At 47.4% G+C, this 17274-nt stretch overlaps 1 protein-coding gene across 1 annotated transcript in view; it reads left to right on the top strand.

The window, feature by feature from the left end:
* Positions 1-14028: 14028 nt before the first annotated feature.
* LOC119406956 (alpha-aminoadipic semialdehyde synthase, mitochondrial) overlaps positions 14029-17274 on the top strand; it is a 52146-nt gene continuing 48900 nt past the window's right edge. Inside the window, exons 1-2 of the mRNA XM_037673768.2 lie at positions 14029-14229; positions 15370-16076. The gene's annotated coding sequence lies outside the window, so the exon portion shown is untranslated. The remainder of the gene's footprint in view (positions 14230-15369; positions 16077-17274) is intronic.

Here is a 17274-nt window from a genome sequence, read left to right as displayed (position 1 = left end):
ATAAGCCGCATTGAAAGAGCTTTTTTTTTTTTTTTGCTTCTAACCTATGCTGACAAACAGCAACCTTGTGATATGCATGCTAAATATAAATGTGTTTTCTCTTCCAGTTTTGTACATTCACCGTAATTCGCCGAATCTTTTTCTCTTATTTGCCTGCGAATTCCCTTCCCCAACTTGCCGCGCGGCTCCCGCCATGTCGGGTTCATGCAATTTGACCCTCCGCCTCAAAAGGTTGCCGACTCCTGATCTAGGTGATTATTTTGTTGCTCCCAGTCAAGTAGACGAGGGACAGCTTACCACCAGTAGTACCAAGATTTCTCGCGAATACAACGCACCGTACAGTGCATCGTTACGGCGCTCGACTGTTGAGCCGAAGGTCGCGGTTTGATCCCGGCCGCGGCGGCCGCATTTTCGATGGAGGCAAAAACGCTAGAGGTCCGTGCGCTTAGATTTAGGTGCACGTTAAAGAACACCGGATGGTCAAAATTTCCGAAGCCCTCCGCTACGGCGTGCCTCATATTCATATATCGTGGTTTTGGCATGTAAAACCCCCGCAATTATTATAATGCCATGACAAAGTAATGCTGACGAACAATGGCACAAATATGGATATTTTAAAATCCCCAGGATTTCGGGACATGTACATGTCGCGCCATCTCTTGGCGGCGGCAGGGCGCCCCGCCGTAATTGAATGGGAAGCACACGCACACAAAAACTCATACCTCACGAACGAAACATGATATTGAAAACGACTCTCGGTTTGAGATGCTAGGGAACCACTAGAATATTTTAGGCGTAATTCTAATAACGTGCCACAAAGCGCCTACTTTCCAGGCCATTTGAAGATTTTACCACACAGCCCATGAGATGCTGCCTCAATTTAGACCCACCTTGGCCTCTTTCAACTTCGATTGCAAGAAGAGGTTTCAAAAACAACTCGCGGTTTTAGATTCATAATGACGACTAAAACTGCGCTAAAAACACAAATACAAAGACGTGGACAACAGGACTGCGCGAGTCCTGTTTTCCTCGTCTTTGTCTTTGTGTTTTTAGCGCAGTTTCAGTCGTCATTACGAATTTAAACCAACTAGCCCGACTTGGTGCCCTATTTCGCGGTTTTAGATTGGTTGAGAAGCGCTCTTTCAATTGATATGCTGTCTTATTGTGTAGCTAAAGCCATTTAACTTCCTAGGTCGTTTTTCTCGGCCTTCTTCTCGGGGTGTGTCGGAACAGCTCGCAGTGCAGACAGTTTTTGAATACAGGTCTCGGGAGTGTGTGCGGGAGTGCGAGACGAAGAGGGTGCCTCAATGCCTCAATGAGTCCGCCTTGCCACTGGTGCGGGTAGCGCGCGCGCAATTTTAGCTTCTGTAGTGACATCTGGTGGCGGCTTCCTGAACTATGTCAGTGTCCCCAATTCCTGGCCATTCATATCTTAGCGTAAAGCAGTTGCAACTACAAATGACGAGCGCTACAGAGGCAAATAACTCTCGTCTTTGTCATTTTGTCCGCCATCTTTTACTCAGCGCTAGTATCGCCAAGTGAGCATTTAGCGCTTACACGCCGTGGTAGACCAATGTTGACGTTGCGCGGTTTAGTTCGAGGTCGCGGATTCCATACCGGTCATTCGGTGGTGGTGATCATGTTACAGAAGGCGGCATTAGCATTTGATTCCTGCCTTTAATAGTCCATATGACTAATAATCTGACGAAATTCGATATCAATTATATAGGAACCGTACATGAAGACCTTCGAAAAGCTTCGATTGATTTCGCCGTCGCGAATACAGTCAGTCACGACGCCGACGCTTGAACAACTATACACTGTGTGTGCAAGAATGTAACTCTTCTGTCTCACTTTTCAAACAATATTATAAACATCGTCATAGCCGATTTCCTATCGTGATATAAACATAAAGCGATATGTTTTCTGGGTGCAATGACACTTAGCTTAAAAGAGTGGTGGATTGGGTTGGTTAATAGGCAACGCCGCGTGATCTATGTTAGCACAAAGCAAAGTACGACGTCCTAGAGACGAAGACGAGCACTTCAATTAACGAGGCATAAACGGTGATCGTCTTTGTCATGGCGTTGTGGCCGGTGATCTAAGCAGGGACGAGACCATGCGAAATTTTGTAGAGGGTCTTCACACACTGTCTCCACCAAAGAGGTTTTAAAAAGTAATGCTTGAGCTTGAGTGGAAGCTTTCGCACAGCCTTACCGGATAAAGCGAAGCCAGCATTTGCCCACCCTTTATCTCGAAAACATGCTCTTTTCAGGTGGTAGCCGCTTATAAACAATGTTTTTTTTTTTTTTTCGCTCGGTTAATGTAAACGCTAGGTTAATTTTAAAAGACAGAGAGAGAGAGAGAGATCGTTGTTCTCCACTAAAGACCGAGATGAGTATTGATAATTTGATCTCTAATGCAATTTGCCAAGGCTTTGAGCTTTTTCTTTTTTTTTTCCTTTTTTTTTTTAGCAAACCAGTAACACGAAGACATACTGGGTTCGTCCGGAAAGGACTGATTTTTTCCTCGCGAGAACGTGGTAAAGGAGGGGGATGTTACTGCGCTGGTTGGGTGGTGTGGGGTCTTAGCTACCAGCGCACCAGTCGCCAGTCGTCTCCTAGCGTTCACGGGGTGTACATACAATAGAATTTATGGCCTCTCCAATTGTGCAAGGTGAACCCATTTCAAGGTGCCTTGTCATCTCGACAATGAATTGTTTGTTTGAGCAGCATCGCTCGGTCATGTTTTGCGCAAACTGGTTAAAACTGCGAGTTAGACCCATGTCATGATCGAGACTGCTTATGGCAGGGATGCCATGGGTCGACGAAGTGTTTCTGAGTGGCACAAAATGTTTCGGGAGGGAAGAGAGGAAGTTGAAGAGGAGCAAGGAGGCCCTTCAACGGCAAAAAGTCATAACAATGCGCCCAGCCACACTACCTTCGCTGTCATGGACTTCCCACCAAACATGGCATCACACAGCTTCCCCAGCCACCCTACAGCCCAGATGTCGCTAGTTCAAACTTCTTGCTCTTGCACCGACTGAAAAGGGTCATGAAAGGACCCTTTTCAGTCATATCATGGCTCGGTCCAGGCCATTCAAAACGTCGTAACGAAGGAGCTGTAAAGCATTCCAGTTTATGTGTTCTAAGGAGCCTTCAGTGATTGACGGAGTCGCTGGAAACGCTGTGTGATGTAGAATGGGCATATTTCTTCGCTGAACGCTAGCGTTTTATCCTGCCCCTACTAAGATGGCGGCAGCAGCCGCGATCTTAAGGTGGGTACGGCTTCACTCCTGAGGCATAATTTCCACTCCAAATTTTTTTAAACCTCCTATGTTTCTACATAAGTGGCCCTGATATCTCGAGCGAAAAATCATTCAGTTCGCGCTACTAATCAGGACAAATAAACGAGCAACAATTCGGTTTGTCGTCGCGCAAGTGGGCTGCACCTGCGTGCACTCTCGGCCATTCATCTCCCGTAGAAGCTACATCCACACACTTACTGCCGGGTAGACACGTGCACCTTTAGCGCAGGATGTTCTATCGACATCTTTTGTTCAATTACTTTTTAAGAGTGAATTATTTCCTACGATAGAAACACATGGATAATAAATTTATCGTCTCTGCAAAAAGAATTTACGGCCTGTCGAATAAGGGTTATTACTCCCCCCATCCCTGGCAGATATATTATTTAAATACAGTTGTATTCATATGAGCTGCTGAGCAGACTATAAATAGTCACGTCCGGCCTAGTTCGTCGATATTCTTTATCTGCTATTGTAAAGTATTCGCCTGATTTTCGCCGGTTTTTGCATAGTCATTTCTTTAATGCAACGTCGCCCTTAATTTCTCTTGAGAGTGTGAACACTGTATTCCAACGAGCTTGTGATAAAGTGGAACGCAACATCATCTTCACTCACAGCGGTGGTCTGTCGGTCATGGTGCTTGACCGCTGACCCGAAGGTCGCGGAATCGAATCCCTGGCACAGCGGCCGCATTTCGATGAAGGAAACATGCTAGAGGCCCGTGGATTTAGATTTAGGTGCACGTTAAAAAACACCAGATGGCCGAAATTTCCGGAGCCCTCCACTACGGCGTCTCTGATAATCATATCGTGGTATCGGGACGTAAAACCCAACAGCTATTATTAAGATCTTCAATGATAATCATCGGTTTATGGCCTTTGAAGAATCAGCAAGAAAACGAAGAGCGCTATGCTGTTCTAACGAATTGGAATCTCCAATTCGTTAGAAAATTCGTTCGAATAGAAAAACAAAGTTACTTTTTCTGATGAAGGGAACGCTTGTTTAGCTGCTGATTTATGAGTACGAAAAGAAGACCGATGATGACATCATGATATGATGACCGCATCATATCGTGGTTTTAGGAAGTAAAACCCCGACAATTAATTATATTTTTTTTGCACTAGCGACCTGGAAAGGAGCCTTTTGCAAAACTTTTGCCATTTATTGTAAATACAGCGCAAAATCGAAGACGCCAACACACAGGAAGGAAATTACAGTGAAACCTCGGTGATACGATCACAGCTCACACGAATTTCGGGGTGACACGGATTTTTTGTTGGTCCCAGCCAAGGCCCATTGGCCTGCAATGTAATGGAGTACGGTTGTTGCGAACCGATTTTTACCCAGCGACGTTTGATACGAACTTACGCTACCGCCCAGGTACGAAGAGGTGCTGTCCGCGCTGTCGCGGAAGACGTGCCAAACATGTGCGAGCGCGGGAACGCAAGCGTGGGCATGCGCGCCGCACCGCCGAATCGTCAGAATCACGGTGTAAGAAAAATACGCTCAGAATAGACCTTCAGAGACGCGTCACGGCCTCCGAGATTGTGTGCGCGAATCTCTGAGGCTCTTATGTGCCTCTGTGCGCCTTCGCGTTTAGATTACAGAGGACTTTAGCGCCATGCTTTTTTTTTTCTAAAGCGTCGACACAGGCTTCTGTCGTTGTACTCTGTTTAGACGTGCCTGCCTCGTGCATCAGACATCCTATGAAAGGTGGACGAGGACCGAAAGAAGGCGAGGACGGTCTTGGCGAAGGAGTCAGGCCTCACAACGTCAACATGAGCGACCGTTGAGGTCGCACTTGTGCGGACACGGCCGTAAATCTCCCAAAAAACATCCCCAACATCTCCCCGATAACAGAATCATAACACAGTACCGTGGTTCTGTAATTTTGTGGCCTTGATGCACCATGTCAAAGCGCTTCTTGTGCTACTTTCGCTGCAGTACTCTGGTGTTATGCAAAAAAACATACTAAAATTTGGAAGGAGTTACTGCTGTCGCGGGTCACAACCCACCTGGTTCATTAAGTACGCGCGTCTACCATATATTTACGAGTGCTGGTATGATTGCCGACATCTAAAAACTTAACTGACAATGATTCAGGGTTCTTCCTGACGTTGCGGCGGCCTTGAAAAACAATAAATGAAAATGTACGCCAGCTTACTTTTGTCGCATGCTAATTTGCCACGCTTTCTGGTGATACGAATTTCGCATGATAAAAATATTTTTGGTGGTCCCGTGAGATTCGTATCACCGAGGTCTCACTGTATACGAATAACTAATGGATTCATACCAACTGGCCTGGGTTCCACCAAGTTCTAACAATCAGCTTTTTCTTTCTTTCTTTCTTTCTTTCTTTCTTTCTTTCTTTCTTTCTTTCTTTCTTTCTTTCTTTCTTTCTTTCTTTCTTTCTTTCTTTCTTTCTTTCTTTCTTTCTTTCTTTCTTTCTTTCTTTCTTTCTTTCTTTCTTTCTTTCTTTCTTTCTTTCTTTCTTTCTTTTTTGCACGTACCATGCCATATACGATTAGGCGACCAGCAGGCCACCTTTTCGTGTTCGCTTTCTTTAACACACAACACGTACCAAGTTTATAAGAACGCTGCGTGGTTCTCTGGTTTGTAGTTCATCCACCTCGGTGCAGCTGGTCAGGCGCTAAGGCGTGCCAAAGAACGCATGTAGCGCATCGTGAACTACTAACATTGAGCATGAACAAAAAGAAAAGGAATTTTTTTCGAGGGGCTCGTTTCCTTGTGAGACACAACCAAATGAATCCAACAGTCAATTAGGCTAGGAAAAGCACAGGGGCCATTAATTGTTGTCTTTAACTGTGTAGTCATTGTGACGTAAATTTAAATGAATTACAGTGGACGAGAAAACACCCTTTGCGTCGGTGGGATCCGAAACCACGACCACCGAAGTGAGAAGGCCACGTGCTCGTGAACCCTCGCGGCGATTGTTGCTGCCAGGTCTCCCGTATACTGCAGTCTTTTCACGAAGGTGTAAGCTGTCTGCGCTTAACTCGGCGGCACCGTAACGAAGATACCCGAACGTCAGCATCCCTCCTCATTATCAACCGCCACCTTCCCAAACGATGTCGACAGTGCTGGCGGTACGTACTCCTGCACGACATGTGCGCGGTGATAAAGGTTGCAGAGCATCCAGTTACATGCGCTTGCTCGACGACGGCGTAACGTAGTACATCTTCGGCCCCGCGACGCAAGTGTGTCGATGAGGGTGGCGATGTATGCATGCTTGTTGTCACCCTCGGCGCAACCATCAAGTACAGGGGCGTAGCCAAGGGGGGGGTTGGGGGGGTTCAACCCCCCCCCCCCCGAAATTTTTCAATTTGGCTTGCGTATATAGGCACGCACACATACAAACGCACGCACGAACATACATAAAGTATGGTTGAACCCCCCCCCCCGAAAAAAATTTCTGGCTACGCCCCTGATCAAGTACAAGTTCGTCGTTCTCTGTGCTTCCCGTCTCGGGAAGCAGGGAAGCTTCAGAACATTGTGACGCTTCGTAGGCTGCAAGAATAAGTACAAGCTACGCGAGCCAACTGCTTGAGGTTTTTAAAACACTGGCGAGCAGTGCAAAGCTAATGTCCGCGAACTTAGCTAGTCGGTTACAACTTAATTTAGAAAAAAAGTTGGAGCACTGACGTAGCCCGGGGGTGGGGGACACCCCCTTCCCCCCGCCGTAATTTTTAAATTTTGAATGTGTATGTATAGACGTACACATATAAACACATACATACACGTACAACACATGCACGAACATACATAAATGGTGATTTGCATCCATCGCGATTTTAAGTGCGTAGCACTTTAGGGGCCTGGCTTGTCGTCCATCCAGATCTCATGTGGCGTGATCACGCGTTGGGTGAAGTTGTCAAACAGGACTAAAGCAAGGCCTGTAATGCTCAAACCCCCCCCCCCCCCCCAAAAAAAAGGAACTAAGTGTAAAACAATATAATTGACAAAAATAACCAAGAAATAATCGCAATAATTAACTTAAGATCGCTAAGCACCCTTCGGAAACATGCGGCTGATACCCACGCCAAGCTAAAAAGGCCGCCACCGCCCCACCAAGCACGCGATCACTCCTCCCACCGGCGCTTCTCCTGCGCTTTCATCGCTACGTCTGAAGAGGGAAATAACCTGACGGAAATCGCTGCAGACGACACGTATCTCAACTGCCGTATCAAGCGGGAAGTCGACAAAGCGCAGCAAAAAGTATACCGCTCATGTCGCACACCGAGTTCGCGAATTTCCCTAACAAGATGCTACTCGTGCCGGGGAAGCCTTACATGCTTACCTCAAACATTGACGTCATCGACGGTTCGGCGAACGAAGCAGTGGAACTGTACGAACGGGAATCGCTGGGTGCCTGTGCTACGCAATTCCTCAGGTTTCACAGTAGCGGAGCTCTTGAGTGTTTAAGATATTGATGTTGTCAAACAGATATACGTTCGTGTCACTGGATTTGTCACAGTTGCAGCCTTGAAAAAGACAAGATCGCTTGCCGAAACATTGGCTCCAGTGACACCCCATCTTTAAAAGATTTTTCATCACCCCTGGACTTCTACCTGGATTTAGGAAAATAAACTTGAACGTCCCGGTAAATTTTCTTAATAAGTACTCAGTCTATTTTTCGTGCTAAGTTATCTTTTCCGCAACGCAAGACCATCTAGAGCAACAATTAATTATTCTGTTTTACTGTCCCCATATCAAGCTATAACTATTGAGGAATATTCTGTATCGTCATCTAAAACTGCCGGAAATCAGCGATTTTACAGCAATGCTGCCTGTCTATATAGTGCATCCTGTTCGGTGTTGTCCACACGTGAAGGAAATAGATGTCGGCACGTCACATAAACCCCGGCGCGGTTCCCACGTCAGGCTCGTACGCCTATTAAAATAGTCATGGCAGTAAACGTCGCTCCGCTACCAGCAATTAAAGAAGGGTCGCTAAATGTGGTTCCGTGTTTCACACGTGTCGTGATAGGTGCTTTATGGAGACACGTGTATCTATGCTACAGGAAGCGGGGACGTTGGACGTGTCCACGGCTCGTGCGCTCGTAGAAACTTCCCGTCTCTCGCTGTTCCCAACAAGAAGTGGGTATAGGTACGGTCAATCACTATATACGTACGGCCAATCACCGGCCAATCAGTAGGTACGGACGGAATCCCACTTGTCTCAGAGCACCCAGCGGGCCACTTCAGCTGCCGTTTTCTGCCAAAATACCGAAATATGCAAAGAACGACGCCGTAATGATAACTAACATAGTCAAACTACATGCTAGGTCCTTGCGCTACAATTCAAGCATGAACGGAAGCTTGTAGCTAACTTGAGGTAGCAGCTGCGGACAACAACAGCGTCCACAGCCACGCGCTCCGCCGCTCTAGACAAGTGTGATTCCGTCTGTACAGCCAATCACCGCTCGTCTTCGCCTGACGAAGACATGGGCCCAATCCAGACATAAGCTAAGGACTGATCGTTTGGTAGATTAATTTTAGTCACTGCGTTTCTCCATTTTTGCCTATAAGATAAAAGAGAGGCAAAGAACAGGGCGGTTAACTATAGAGTAAATCTCCGGTGGTACCATGTACTTGGAAAGAGGAAAGAGAGTATGAAAGAATGAAAGAGCAGAAGGGTCTATACAGAGTCGTTATGACTCTGGCTATGTCCGACCAACACACAAAAGCATCATACGCGCACGATTGCAATCGTTGGCGTAGCCAGGGGGAGGGGGGGTGTTCAAACGCTGTCCAAATTTTTTAAATCAATTTTGCATGTCTAAATATACACATACAAACGCACGAACGTACACAAAGGGTGGTTAACCCCCCAACCTCGTTTGAAAAAAAAAAAATTTCTAGCTACGCACCTGATCACAATGTGTCGTTCAATCTGGTACCTCTGAGGGAACGCAGCAACGCTTTTAAAGCTACTCGCGCTTAAGTCAGCATTAACCTCTTTGAAGTTTCCACGCTTGCCTATAGACTCCTGCACTTTATCAGTTCAGTTCAGTTCAGTTTAATACCTTAAAGACTCCCAGGGGGGTATTACATAAGGGGTGGTTACATGAAGAACAAATACAAAAGTATCATTTACAAAAGTTTACACAATGCAATAAATTTGTTATTCTAAAGTGTTGTTAGTACACCACTGGAACCTTTATTACGCACTGTTAGTTTCAATATATTAATGATAATCTTTTCAAAATGGATTTGGGTCCACCTGTGCTTTCGAATCCACATATACTGTATTTCAATTTCCTAGCGTCGCATCTGTCATTTCTCTCTACTGCTGACGTGAAAGTAGCGGGATCGAATCCTGGCCGCGGCGGCAGCATTTCGATGGAGGCGATACTTAGATTTAGGTGAACGTTAAAAAATACCAGCTGGTCAAAATTTCCTGAGCCCTCCACTACGACGTTCCTCAACCATATCGTGGTGTTGACGCGCGAAACTCCGGATGTTTGTAATGCACGAGGGTTCTCAAGTGGGCTATAGTTGGTTCATGAACATTGCGTCAGAACAGCGCAGAATACGGGACAGTGAACCACACAGGACACAGCGCTGTGGTGCTGGTGATTTTGCCACAGGCCTGGCCGGCAATTGCTCCGCCTGAGCAACTCTTCCCATGTATTACGGCTCACCATACACCGGGGACACATACGTTCCACTTTTCCGTCTGCAGGAAAAATTTTCTCCCACATCACCCGTTGCAATTAGCGCAACGATAAGTCACTTATATCTTGCCTAAGTATTCGTATTCTCGAGGAAAAATCTTTTACGACACTTTCGAAGGGTGGAAGTAGTGTTACAGTGACGTTGAATTTCGGTCAGTTTTTTATGATAGCTTCCGAATTTTTTTCTTCTTCAGGTAGAAAGAACCTACCAATCAAAATACCGAATTTCCTCTTTTTCTGGTTTTTCAGAGAGGCGATTTTAGCGTCCAGTCATCACGTGTTGTAAATTTGCGGAATAACTTGACCGATCAATGCATCGAAACAATCCCCTGCGATATTGCCACGCTAATTCCTCAACGTAATTGCGTATATCGGTGCGTGGCAATATTTTTCTTATCATATTCCTCTTGAAAAGTAGGCGCATATATTCTGGGACAACAGCTGTATTCGACAATTTCGACAGCCGAAGCAAGGACGGGCAAATGGACAAAAAATGGTTTGTGCATGCGGTGAAGTAAGCTTTACAGGAATAGACCACAGCGCTATGGCGGCTCACAAAAAAACTCACAAGATGCGCAAGTGCAGGTGGTGTTCTGCTGCTGGAAGGAGATCCCCACAACCTTCCTCAGCACACCTTGAGAAGCGATATTCTGTTCCACTTACTTCGGCCGTTTTATCCCAAATACCCGTTGATGAAATCGCGAGATGGTGCCTTCATGAGACGGACAGTGTTTTCCCAATTTTTGAAAACACTCTCATGAGTCAGTGGGGCATATATGTCCCACTTTTTTTTTTCAGTAAACTACTGGCTCGATTTTGATGAAATTGGGTTTATACCATTTCTTTGTAGCCCATATGAATATACCGCAGCTGGTTTTATATGATCGTGTCAAAAATATAGGCAAACCTACAAAGGATTAAACCTGTCTCTCATAGAAAACGTAGAAGTATAGCAGCCACTTCCTTGTGCATCACCCGCACACCTGCCGGAAACACAATGTCTTCGCAGCATCCGTGGGGAAACCCTCTTTTCTTCATACTGGGGGTCCATTAGTCTTTCGCTTTCAGAACACAAACGCTTACACGACCAGATGTAGTGATAGATGTCCGCAACTTCATTTCATTCAGTGCACAGCGGGGAAGGAGCACCCTTTGCTTTAAATAACCATGCAGGAGTGTACATAGGCCGATCGTGTTCTTATTCTATACAGCAGGGTTGACTCGGCGAGACTAAGTCCTCTTGTGACACAGGGTGTTCCGTAGTTTGCGCTGCTCTGCCACCATGTCTGCCACAATGCCCAGATATTATTATTGTCTGTAATTTCCTTTTCCTCACTTCTCGTCCCACTCCTGAACTTCCTTTTAAGTCCCTTTGTTATCTTTCAAGTCTCGGTCGTGCACGTAGGGATCCTTGACCGTAACTTGTACAAAAAGTAAGAACGCACGGTCTTTAAGCAGACCTGTACGGCGCCAGAGAAGAAGTAAAATACGCGACACCCGGAGGTATACACACAAGCCGCTAAGCTCTATACGCTTTCCCGCATACCCCTCGAATAACGGAGGAGCAATTAAAACGAGCACAAAATATGTGTCACGGATACGGCTACGTAATCGTTCCTCCGGCTCGCAAGGACGGACACTCACTTCGGCGGCGCCTGTTTTTACGGCCGCCATGGCAGAGGCGGCGATGTTTATGAGGGGGCACCTCGCGAGGAATGTTTGCGGCACACATGTTTGCGTCGCGGAACTGTTCTTGGCAGACGTCGTGCACGTGGTCGGCTGTGTTTACGTCCACGCCGGCGGAACCTTGGGACACGAGGAGGAGTCTGAGTGCAACGCCTTTATTTCGACTCGTGTGAACACGAGAAGCCGTTCTCTAAACGGGGAAAAAAGAGACGCAAGTACCGTGCCTGTTTTGTCGTGGCGTAACTGCTACTTTGAAAAGTGTACGCCTTCACTGCTAACGCACAGAGACGGCGCCAGGATTTCTTTAATGTGGTTGGTGGGGCAACAACGACGAGCGAGTTCCTTCGGCGGGTGAAAGAATTACGCGTTGTACTGAACAAGAGCCTGGGTTCGAGCTAGCAGGAGTGGTGTACCGAATCCCGCTCACATGCGGACGTTCGTACGTGGGACAAACAGGGCGCGGCGTGAATGAACGCGTAGGGAAGCATGCTGCGTCGATTATAAGGGGCGAACTTGCCCGCTCATTGCAGCTCATGCTTTGGGTGAGAGCCTGTATTGAAAAAGCTAAAAACTCTAGGCAGGAGCACTGAGAGAGTAGGGCGTGAGCTGTTAGAAGCTTTTTATATTAAGAAAATGGGCGATAACTGCGTGACACTTCTGTTGCTCCGTCTGTATAGCGCAGAAAGCAATTTTCTGCGCAACTTTTGTTGATGCGAGGTAATCCTGACATGTGTATCCTTCTCCTCCCACCCCCCCGTTCTTTCTATTTCTTTGGGACGTGTCAAAAAGGCACATATATATATATATATATATATATATATATATATATATATATATATATATATATATATATATATATATATATATACAGCGACCAAATGAATAAAGTTAGTTGATAGTTCGCGCTCTTTCTTCCTGTGTTCGTCCGACTGTAAGCGTAATGATTCCCACCACAGAGCTAGTTGGCAGAGTGACATATTGAGACAGGTAAGCGCACCAACACAATAACAACAAAAACGAACAAACAGAACGCGCTGTTTGTTCGTTTTCGCTGTCCTTGTCTTGGTGTGCGTACCGGTTTCATTATGCATTGTGTTCTGACTGCGTTTGTTCTTGGGGTGGCAGGCGCTAATTGGGGGGGGGGGGGGGGCAGCGCACCTTTCCCCCCTCCCCTAGCCCCCTCTGGCGCCGCCCCTGGTCAAGTAGCTTAACCCAGAGAGGCATGCAGTCTTCATGATGCTAAACGCGAACAAGCAGACTTCTCTTTCGAGCGTCTTGATAAGTTTTTCTTACAATCCAATCGATGTTTGCTGCTTAAGAGCCAGCGCTCGTTAAAGTTAAGTTGCTGTAGACGCGTCATGATTGCTCCAACACAAGGGTCCCTCGAGCCACAAATATTGGCGGCGTGTGCTTGAGAATCCGAGATCGGGATGCCTGCGTGAGACAGCGCGCGACGCTAGATCTCGGATGTCTTGCACTGGGTAGCTGCTTGCAAACAGACAATAATTATGCTGCATTATGAAGAAACCAAGCCCTAAGCCTAGTAGGTTCCGATAACTTTTATGACGCATAAGTCACAGTAACGAGATTCAGCCGTAACCATATGATCAGCTGAAACAATTTCAGCATCGTGTCATACCTGATTCTTAAAAAGAGAAAAAAAAAAGAAACATCGCGACGGATACGAGCAACGTGGGCTTATAGAGTACGATGCCAGGTACGATACAGACTGCTACGCCGTACTCAGCGGGTATGGCACCGCATCCGTCGTGTCGGTTGCTGGCAGTGTCTGGGAACAACGCTTGGGTGCATTGTCTGGAAACGCGCCTCGAACCAGATCTGCTCTGCAGTGCCAGGCAGATACCTGACAACGTATAATATGAAACTATGAGAAGAAGAGGATGAGGCCCGTCAAGACAAGCACTGTGGCGGTTGTGTTATATTTCCATGATGCTCCTCCAACGAAATAACGCGCACAACAACCCCACCAACACCCACATCGAGCGCACAAACAGGCAGCAGACATGCAGACCGCAAGAGACTTCGGCATCTGCTGCACGCCGGCAGCAACCTCACTCGCTCACCACTCTCTCCTCGGCCTTCTCTTTCCTCTCTCGCTTCCCTCGGAAAAATTCTTCTCCCTCTCCTAAACGCCCTTCGACTGGTTCTCTCCTCCTCGGCGAGCCACCTGTAGGGATCGCTCGTAAAGAACAAAGCAGCAAAACACGAGCGGAAAGGAAAGCGAACAGAAAAAATGAATCCAACGTGGCAGGCAGAAGCCCCGTCGAAGCGGCGGCAAGTCCACCTAGCTACGGGGAGGCTAGAAGATCGCGCGCCGCTCTCACACACACGCGCGCGCACGTCTAGCTTCTCGCAGCGCCGGTTGTTTCGTCGCTGCCCTTTTTCCAGCCTTCCGTCGTGGCGACAACAGCGGAGGTGACGGGGAAAGGATACGATCGTACGACCACGACGCGGCGGGCGCCGGCAGTAACCTTCAGCGAAAACGGCTCGCTTCCCGGGCGACTGCGACAAACGACGGTGCGTTCGCCCTTACGACGCCGCGGTTATTCTCTCGGCCTTGGCTTTTGCATCCTTTATAGTTTTCTCGTTCTTACCTTTATTTCATGGCAGTGTTGAGCAATGCACGCGTTTCTACGACCAGCAGCGCGTGCGCGAGAGGAGAGAGTACGTGCCCTTGCTCGGCTTCGCTGTGCCGGTCAGCCACAAGTACTACTCCGCACGGATTGAGCAACTGTACGAATGTGTGCTAATGCGTTCTGTGTGTAGTTCGGAGCTGCTGTTCCTCCTACACGTGTTCCACGTGCATTTTTGCTCGTATCTGTGACGCCAGTTAGAAAGAGGAGGTGGATCTTGTGGAGAGAGCCCCGCAGTAACTGTCTCACATTGCGCCAGTAAAGGGACAGGGGAGAGAAAAATGGGGGGCATGCAGTTGGGGTAACCAGAAATTTTCTTTCACGGGGAGGAGGGGGGGAGGGGGCAATACAAGCCCCCCTCCAACAGATTTGCCCGTATGTTCGCCGCGTGCTTGTATATGTGCGTCTATATATTCGCAAAACACAAAATTTTTAATTTCAGGGAGGGGGGAGGTTAACAACACCCCCCCCCCCCCCCCCCCTAGCTACGCCATTGATTGCATGACCTCAATAGACTTGCTCGTGCTCACTCATCCCAACGTTGGTCATCATTCGCGTGAAACGATTTAACAATGGGCCGTGTGTACACGTTGTAACTGACCGCAGGCTGCACTTCGTTGTACTCCCAATTCCACGCGCTCGTTCTCTTTTTCTTTTTTTTTTTCCAATTACTAGACCGGCGTACGCGGAGAGGAAAACGTGCCCTTGCACGCTTGCTCGTTTCGTATATCCGCCCATCGCATGCGGTATTCCGAGCAGATTCCGCAAGAGACGACTTGTGTGTTGAGAGAGTGGCGGAACTGAGATCTGGAACTTCCGATTGAGCTGCGACTTCCTGCCTCTCTGTCCGGGCCTATGCTCGTGTTTTCCTTTGTCGCAACTTTCTCGAAGTGGACTGAAAAAAAAAATTGCCGCGAGCGCATTTCTTTTGGTCGTAGCAGAATATAAGTTCATTTTCTTGTTTTATTTCCTGCCGTCAAACTGCTAGGCTTTCTCACATAATTCTTTTCGTTCTCTCCTGCAGGAGCGGTAGTGTGGATAGCCAGTGAACCTGGCTGCTGCCTGACGGGTAATCCGCACCGACACCGACCCGTCGATCAAGGATTAGAGGTCTTCAGGACATCGACCTGCCTCATACGGAGCGGAAGAAATAAAAAAAAAAAACTTTTTCAAAACACACCTCATCCTGCCGGAGTTGAAAGAGTCCAGTTGGCCCAACTTCCCGCCTTCAAGAACCACTGCACTGCTAAGCATCGCTGCTTACGTGCAAACTGCGACCTCCTCCACTGCTCCAGTTGTCGCTCAAGGTTTGCCCCTCCGTCTAAGCCGTAGTGCACCCTGAGCACGAAGGTGAACAAGTCCGTCTGATTTGGAGGCACTTCTTTCAAGACTGCAGACAAGTTCGATACCACAGAACACGGGCTTCATCGCTTTACCGAAGGGGCTACTCTACTTCACCGAGTGTAAGCTCTGTGTTTCTGCTCCACAAGAAGGAGAAGTTGTAACAACGTTATTGACGGCCGTACGCGTCTCTTCGGTGCCTTCACGTGGGTCATCAACGCGGCAGTTCTGAAGGCCCGGTCCGAGGGTGTTCGCGGCGCGACGCGTGAAAAGTGGATGCGTCCGACCTTGTTCGGCGAAGTACGGCGCTGTGACTACTGGTCCGAACACGAATCCGTCCACCGTGACAACTGGGCTTCCAGCGAGTACTCCTGGCTCGTCTGTAAACAGGTGAGCCACACCCACAGGTGTTCGTACAATCGTATTTTAAAAGCGATATTCACGTTCATCGGTTATTTAATTAGGTGCAGTTAGCTATGTTATGCATGATAATCTAAAACGTCGTTAAATCACTGTATAACTCTGTCTCCCACCCGGCACGGTGGTGTACCGGCTATGGCGGTCGACTACTGACCCGGAGGTCGCGGGGTCGAATTCCGGCCGTGGCGGCCGCATTTCGATGGAGGCAAAATGCTAGAGGCCCGTGTGCTTAGATTTAGGTGCACTTTAAAGAACACTCGATGGAGGCAAAATGCTAGAGGCCCGTGTGCTTAGATTTAGGTGCACGTTAAAGAACACTCGATGGAGGCAAAATGCTAGAGGCCCGTGTGCTTAGATTTAGGTGCATTTTAAAGAACACTCGATGGAGGCAAAATGCTAGAGGCCCGTGTGCTTAGATTTAGGTACACGTTAAAGAACACTCGATGGTCAATATTTCCGGAGCCCTCCGCTACGGCGTCCCTCATAATCACATCGTGGTTTTGGCACTTAAAACCCCAAAATACATTATTAATAATAATCTGGAGAACCACCTCGCAACAATGTGAGTGACACGGATTGCGCGACAAATGAGAACTTCTTATATGTTAAGGAATGACGTTTCTAATTTAACTGATAACCATCAAATCGCAACAGCTGACTACAGACTGACACCTTCATTTCCAGGTGACGCACACGTGTCCGTAATTTAAGCTTTATTTATCATTATTAGTTTTTAAATCTTCTGACGAATCTCTTCCCCCCCCCCTAATCTTTTACGTCCAGATGTAAATATGTTTATGTGCGCGTTTTGCATGAAAAATGAGGATTAATCTCCGCAATAATTATGGCACACGCTGTGTGTTTCTTCGCTTGTGCTACCTCTCCTTTGTCACTGTGCGTCCAATTAAAGCAACGAACCACACTTCTACATCAGTGCAGTGTCAGTGAACGATATATTCTATACGAGAGCGCAGAGCTACCAAGTGTCGATGATAAAAAAAGAAACCTCGGAATTAAATTTCAATGCACGTTGCACAATTTCCTTAGCACTACGGTTTCATTAGATTCCATTTGTTAGACAGTATGTTAAGAGCACTATCTCCTGTGCGCTGTTGGAGCACAGAATTGAACCGAATGAAACAGATGTGGAGATTCACAGCGGTCGGTC

Source organism: Rhipicephalus sanguineus, chromosome 10 (genome assembly GCF_013339695.2).
Source record: "Rhipicephalus sanguineus isolate Rsan-2018 chromosome 10, BIME_Rsan_1.4, whole genome shotgun sequence".
In the NCBI taxonomy this organism is placed as follows: Eukaryota; Metazoa; Arthropoda; class Arachnida; order Ixodida; family Ixodidae; genus Rhipicephalus; species Rhipicephalus sanguineus.
The sequence above is the reverse complement of the archived record's forward strand: the minus strand, read 5'-3'. Positions and strand labels throughout refer to the sequence as shown.